Here is an 8,053-nt window from a genome sequence, read left to right on the forward strand (position 1 = left end):
CCTTTCCCCAAAATATAGATCATAAACATAAGATTGTTTAACTTACATTCTTACTCAATTTGTAACCATTTACTTATTTTTGACTCCTGATACATATTAAGAATTCCTTAATAGTGAGAATTTACAATAGAACAAGCACTGTGCCAAGCATTTTATATTTGTTTTCATATCATTTAACTACTATAATAACATTTCAAAATTAATATTATTATCATCATCACTATTTTAGAGTGAGGAAGTCTTGCGTAGAGAAGCTTCACACGCCACTCTCAGTCAGGTAGCATGAAAGTGGAGGAACTAGGACTTTTTCTAAAATCAAAGTCTGTTGTCTCAGTCACTCTAATGGATACATCAGTTCTCTATAGTGGTTCTTGAACTGTTTCATGCAGTTCATCGAGTAAAAATTATTCCCATAATAATATTAACATTCTTTGTCTCTTAGATTGTGACTTGCACACAAGAAGTTCATTGATGTGGTTGCAAATTCTATATTACCACTAACTTTTAAGAAACTACTAATAATCGAGTTTTAATGCAAAAATAAAGAGGAATATTCCAATGACATAAAAAGGCTATTAGAATATTCCTCCCTTTTCCTACTACATATTTGATTGAGGCCAGATTTTCTTAATATACTTCAACCAAAACAACGTATCACAACAGACAGAATAGAGAAACAGACATAAAAATTGAGCTGTAGTCTATTAAATCAGACATTTAGAGATCTGAAAAAAATTGTCACTCTTTACTTTTTTAGTTGTTTGGGGGGAAAACAGTTAAGTTTTATTTAAAAATGTTATTTGTATTAGCATGTAATGGCTTTTTATTACTATTAAATGAATTAATAACTAAATATTTTCTTTTTAAATTTATTGGGGTGACATTGATTACTAAGTGTATATAGGTTTCAAGTGTGCAGTTCTATGATACATTATCTGTATATTGCATTTTGTGCCCATCGCCAACAGTAAGATTGATAGTGGGGAAGGGCATGTACTAAGAATAGAGTCACAGATGTTTAATAATCATTCACCTTATTAACTAAAGATAAGAAGTTTTCTTACGGACCCTAGGAAACTGGAGGCTGAAATAAGGCTGTAAAAAGATAAGATGCCTTGGTGGGTCCCTTACTCAGAAAAGAAATCTATTTTGAGAACAGAACAAGGACAGGATACGCTTTGATTTGGCTGCTGGGCCTGGACCCGGGCCCCCTCAGGGGGTTGCCTCAGGGACGCTGATCGCTGTTGGTCCCAGGACCCGGTGAGTTGTCTGCAGCATCATAGATCAGCCGCCTGGTGTGGGACTTGGAGCTCCTGAAGGCCGGGCTGCAGACCCCCCTCCCCTTTCCCTGTTACACTTGTAGCTATGTCATAAAATAAATGTAAAAATTAATTGTAGAACCTAAGTGGTGGGCACATGAATGTTTCTTGTGCGATTCTTTCACTTCCATTGGTTCCTGAATAGGTAATGCAAACCCCGTGGTGGCAATAGGACCGATGTATTTCCGTTTTCCTGGGAAAATGTAGAATAGCGCTTTCCTCTTGAAAATATGTACTTGCCCTGCCGATCTTTTTATAAACTGAACATTGATTGGTTTAGGTCTGTTTTCCACTCATGTTTTATATACCTCGTGCGGTACATGGTCAGATGTCAGTGGTTTGATTCACAGCCTGGGAGCTGCTAGAACTGCTTCCCAGGCCTTTAAGAGTCAGCAGGTGGTGACTTTTCTGCTGGAAGAGTCGGGAGGTTGTGGTGAAGCTTCCCTGAGATTTGCTGGCCACTCTGGAAGACTTCATGGCAGCCCTGCTTATTTTTCAATGAAAATCATCATCTCATGTTATTTTGGTGTCCTTTTCAAATACACAATCATCTTATTTTCCACAAGGTTAAATTTCATTCAGGTAGATGATGATGTTTTCCCAATTTAAATTCGCAAATGAGTCAGCACAGTAAGATTCATTATGCAGGACCCTTAGTATTTAGGGGTTCACATTCAGATCACTGTGTAGGAAGGCCATGAGCTGGTGCAAAGATTAACTCTGACATAGTAACTGTTTTTAGATTTGCTGGATAACAGTTTTCATTTTATTTATGAGCCTCATATTTTAAATTCACGCTTATGCTGGGCAAAGTGTGAAATTATTTGACTGTGACCAGCCTTATTTATAAATTCAATGTGAAGACTGACACATCTCATATGCTATTTGTATTTTGAATATATTGGAAATGGCACAATTAAAATATCTGAGCTTAAAGAGTAAAAGGGAACGATACAGATCCAGTTGAGAAATAATGTTTGAATGAACACATATTTAAAAAGTTATAAAAGGAAAGGAAGCAATATGAACTGATTATCTCAGTGCCTGAAAATATGCAGGAAGCAAAAATAAGACCTGCTAAGGCTGGCATATGAAAAGGACTTCATGAAATGTTAACTTAACACATTGAAATCACATTATAATTAGTACCGGGTGAGCCTTGACTGTTCCTAAAAACACCGAGAAGTTAATACGGGTGCTTTCTCTCCCTGTCTCGCTCTCTCATTCTTGCTCTCATCTTCAAATCATCAAGTATGAATTTCTTAATTGAAGATCATTTCCTAGAGAGTGTGCGTCTTGTCAAATGAGAAAATATCACAACCTCAAATGAGTTCTTTTCAGGTATTTAGCTCTGAGCAAATTCTGGAAATTTAAGGGTCTAAGTCTGGTTTGTGCATGACTGCCTGTTATTTACCCTGATCCCTTCAATTTACTTGGCCAACAACTGTATATCCAAGGGGTTTTAACAGGTTCATCGTACTGATTCTCAGGCAGCTCGGAAAGGGAATAATACTATAATTACTAGCAAGAAAAAAATTTAAGACAGCACACACAATTTGTTCCCTTTTTGTCACTCAAAATTTCTGACTCATATTTAGCATAATTCATTTCCTTTTAGTGAATGTGTCAGTGCCATCCTTTTCAAAATATTCCCTCTTCACAATTCCCCTCTGCATTCAGAAATGACACGCAGTAGTAATAGCAATAATTATAGTAACAACAATACCTTGTATTTAGTGATTCAGGATAGAGTGATTGACATTGAAGACAGTTGTTGCTAGTATATAGTAAAGAAAAACTGGTTTGTTGGTAGGTAGAAGCACAGGACACTTGGCAACTAGTGAAATGATGAAATCTGTTACCAAACACGTAGCTCATTAGAATCAGGGAGTCTGTCAAGCTGAGGATCGCAGCAGAATACTGTAAACTTAATTTTTATGCATATATCACTTACCTCACTACTGAGAACACAGAAGGCACTTAATCAATGCAGTTCATTTCATCAGTGGCCACTGCAGAATAAGTTTCAGGGGAAAGCAGAGCTGAGAAATCCGTGAAGATTGTGGAGACGCCTCCTCTCTCATCCGGCCTTGTCCGTCAGTCACCGGAAGACTCAAGCCCTCGTATGCACGTCTGCCTGTTGATATCATGTGTATTTGTTGTCCCAGGTGGGACCCTGGATGTAGGTGGTTGGTCCATGTGTCTCATGTAAGAGGGCCCCTGAGGACTTTATCTGTCGGCACATAGAGACCCCTGCACCCACTTTAGCAGCTGCTCAGCGTCCCTCCTCCATGTGGACCAGGATCGGTGGGTCCCATCCCCTCTCCATGGACATTAGTGTTCTTCCCAGTTCGCAGCTATTTCACTGGTGCTCTGAGGGGTAGTCTCTAAAATACAACTTTGAAGTATCGTGCAAGAACTCCTGTGGGGTGACCTCCTTGGGTGAGCGCCACCAGGGGAAGGGGGCACCTGTGGCATTTTGACGGGTCCTGCCCCCTGTTCTCCCAGAGTGAGGACCTTTCCCCCATCTGTCCAGGGGATCTGCTAGGGCTGCAGCTTCCTCACTTTGTCCCCTGGGCTGATCACCCCAGACCAGAAGCCTGCCAGTCTGATGGTGACAGTGTGTGTGTCCCCATCAGGGAGACCGGGCATCTCTGATATGTACTGGCATGTGCTCTGCCTCTCCTTGGAAGTGCAGGTGTTTGCCCTCTGTCCCCTTAGAAAACATCAACTTTCCAGAGTTTCTGCACCACAGGGATGTGACACCTCTCTCTGGCCTTGGGCTGTGAGGAAGGCTTTCCAGCTTGTGGTTTGTCTTTCCAGCTTTCTGCATTTTTCTCATTTTTGTTTTGGGCACAGGAAGAGCCAGCCATTGCCTCACTGGCTTCTGGCCCTGGGGTCACACTTAGCACAGTGGTCTCTACCCTGAGAGGATGCCCACACTTACTAAAGGGGCTTCTGTCCTTACATCTGATCTCTAATCCATCTGGGATTTCCCTTTCAAATAACAAAAATGCTATTTCACATAAAAACAAATAAATGTTCAGTTCAGAAAAAGCTAAGAACCATATGACTTCACTCACATGTGGGATATAAAACTGAAACTGTGGACACAGCAGTGCACAGCCTGCAGAGGAAAGGGGGTGGGGGATAGAGGGCGAAGGGGTCTTCATACATGGTGAGGGGAGAAGATATGACTTTGGGTGGTGGGCACACAGCAATATACAGATCTTGTAACATAGAAGAAAATAAAAGTAAATTCTCAAGAAAACAAAAAAAAGAAGTATGTGAGCACACACCAAAAGGCACCTATTATAAGATTCCATTGATAGGAAATGTCCAGAATCGGTAAAGGAGCAGAGACAGAAAGCTGGCCTGAGGTTGCCAGGAATGGAAGGACTGGAGCATGTTTTTGGTGCAGGGTTTCCTTTTGGGGTGATGCAACATCTGCAACTAGATAGTGGTCTTGTTTGCATAGCATCCTGAAAGTACTTCATGCTGGGAATGGTACCTTTTGAAATAGAAACAATTATTCTATTCATTATTTAAGATAAATCATTCCATTCAAAAACAAAATATAAAAAAGAAAATAATAAAACCCCAAAACCTACCAAGTAATACATATAAAAAATTAAATAGCCAGCCAGCATTGCTCAGTGGTTGAGAATCAGCCTATGAACCAGGAAGTCAGGGTTCAATTCCAGTCAAGGCACATGCCTGGGTTTCAGGCTCGATCCCCAATAGGGGGCGTACGTGAGGCAGCTGATCAATGTTTTACTCTCAATGATGTTTCTGTCTCTTCCTCTCCCTTCCTCTCTCTGAAGTCAATAAAAACATATTTTTTAAAATAAATAAACTGAATCGCACCATGAAAAGAAAAATGTTACATTTACAGAAAATAAAAGGGTCAAAGAGTGGGGGTAAGACAAATTCTTCTGATGGCTTAGAGAATTCTGGTTCAAAAAGCAGCTCCCCAGTAACCTCACAAGTACCTCCACCCCCCATCCCGCCCCCTCCCCACCTTCTCACCCTTGGGCTCTGACTCCATGGGCTCCAGGTCCCTAGTCCCGGTTGTTTGGACTTGGACACAGTGCTCCAGGTTGGTGTCAGAACCCCAGAGCTGCCAGTGGAGCCTGGGCGATTTCAGAGGAGGAGCCCTTCTCTGGTCATTCCCGGGTACTGGTTCTGCAGACCCCCAGGAGTCCACATGCACTTCAGGCCTGCTCTGGCCTTCCGTGGTGTGGCTCACCTGCCCCTCACTGGTGGAGATGGGGTGGGGGGGTCTCTGTGGGCCAGCTGCTCCCCAAGGTCCTTGATTGAGCTCTGCAATGACAATGACCGGCAGCAGGTCCTGAAGCCTCAAACCCTACCTGGCCCTAGTTGCTGCTGCTTCTGCCCACTGGACCTTCTGCTCCCAGATAAGGCCCAGCCCCGTGTCTGTACAGACCTCACCCAGGGGAAATGAGATTCACCTCCAGGGCTCAGGATAAACCTCGGGTAGCGGGCACCCCCCCACACACACACTCCATGCCCACCCAGCCAGCCTTGACCTGGGCTATGAACCTGACAGGCCCATCAGGCTTCTGGACCTCCCTCCTCCAGGCAGACCCGCTCCACATGAACCCCCCCTTAAACACACACACACACACACACACACACACACACACACACACAGTGAGGGGACATGGTTCTGCTCAGATGGGATCAGAGTGGTGGCCTGGCCAGAACAAAACCCCCCAGGGCCTCCCTGTGTTATCTCTGGGTCCCCCCGTGAAAAGGACCACAGGTGTCTGGGCTGAGTCCGGACCCAGTGGGTGGCAACAGCAGAACAAACTGTCATGACTGGTTCTTTGGTTGTCACGTCTTTGGGACTTGGGCAGACAGCCACAGAACATGTTGTCGGTGGGAATGTCTCCGCACAATTGATCTGGTAGGGGCAGTTTTATGAGCTGGGGAGGGGCAGCTTTAGAATGTGGCTGCCTGGTTCCCAGGGTTCCCAGTTCTGTTGGGCTCCATTGTTAGGAAGTGAGGTCACTGACCTAGTCTGAGGGGGTTCTCAGGGTAGGGGACCCAGGCAGTGACCTCACTTCCTAACAATGAAGCCCAACAGAACTGGGAACCCTGGTAACCAGGCAACCACATTCTAAAACTGCCCCTCCCCAGCTCATTTGGTGAGAGACACTGGAGAGGACGCCATCCTCTCCTGCTGTTTGCCAGTGTCCCGAGACCGAGGCCTCAAAAGAGGCGGTGGTAACAGTCTGTTCTGCTGAGGCCACCCCTGGGTCCTGACTCAACACAGACACCTGCAGTCCTTTTCAAAACAAGAGCCAGAGGTAACACAGGGAGGCCCAGGGTGTTTTTGCTCTGGCCAGGCCACCACTCTGATCCCACCTAAGCAACCCCATGTCCCCTCCCTGTGTGTGTGTGTGTGTGTGTGTGTGTGTGTGTGTGTAGAAGGGGGTTCACATGGGAGGGCCTTCTTGGAGCAGGAACAGGTTTGGGGGAGGAGACAGTGACAGAAGATTAATGAGCCTGTCATGTTCACGACCCAGGTTAAAGCTGGCTGGATGGACATGGAGTGTGGGTGGCCCCCTCTGCCTGAGGTTTATCCTGAGCCCTGGAGGTGAATCTCATTTTCCCTGGGTGAGGTCTGTGCAGACGCAGGGCTGGGCCTGATCCAGGACCCGAAGGTCCATTGGGCAGAATCAGCAGCGACTAGAATTGGGCAGGGCATGAAGCCTACTGACTGGCTACTGGTCACTATCATTGCAGAACTCAACGCAGGAAGTTGGGGAGCAGCTGAACAACAGAGACCCCCCATCTTATGACCACCAGTGAGGGGCAGGTGAGCCACACCATGGAGGGCCAGAGCAGGTCCGAAGCGAATTTGGCCACCTGGGCTTCTGGGGAACCAGGGCCCGTGGATGGCCAGAGAGGGACTCCTCCCCCAAGGCCGCCCAGGCTCCACAGGCATCCAACCCCAAAGCAGCCCAGGCTCAAAAGGAAGCTCAAATTTTACAACTTCAAGCTGGAGCATGGTGCCTATGTCAAAAGTACCGGGCCTGATGACCTGGAGCCCAAGGAGGCAGAGCCCAAGGGTGAGAAGGTGGGGGAGGTGGTGATGGGATGTAGGGGGGAGGGAGGCCCATGTGAACTTATGGGGAAGGCTTGATGTAGACACACAGGGAGCTCCGCCAGAGGCCAGGTAAAAGCAAAGACCAGCCTCGGATCACCCATCTGCTGTCCTGTGGTGGGTCCTGGGCTGAGGCTGTGATCTGTCTTTGGAGAGCCCGTGGAAAGGCAGGCACATAGGTGATCTTTATTCCAGCACCAGTCCAGAAGGCAGAGGCGGCTCCTGCTGTGACACCCGCTGTCCATCTCGAGGAGCCCGATGCGGGGGCAGAGCTGGAGGGGAGCTCACTTCTAGCGGTCCCGTCACCTCCCGCAGCCACTCCCGCTGCAGCCCTGGAGCCTGGGCCGGCCCGTGCGGCCTCTCCTGACCCACCTGAGGCCCCAGCACCCCTGCCTGAGGAGCCCTCCCCCGAACCTGCCCTGGATCCTGACGCAGAGGACCAGCTGCCTCTGGAAGACGCATGGCCAGCCCCAGAGCTGCCTTTTGAATCTGAATTCTCTATGCCATCAGAAGAATTTGTCTTACCCCCACTCTTTGACCTTTTTCTTTTATTCTCTGTAATTGTTACCTATTTCTTTTCTTCTTGGCGTGATGCAGTTTA

The sequence above is a fragment of the Miniopterus schreibersii genome (assembly GCF_964146895.1).
Source record: "Miniopterus schreibersii genome assembly, chromosome: 11".
NCBI lineage: Eukaryota > Metazoa > Chordata > Mammalia > Chiroptera > Miniopteridae > Miniopterus > Miniopterus schreibersii.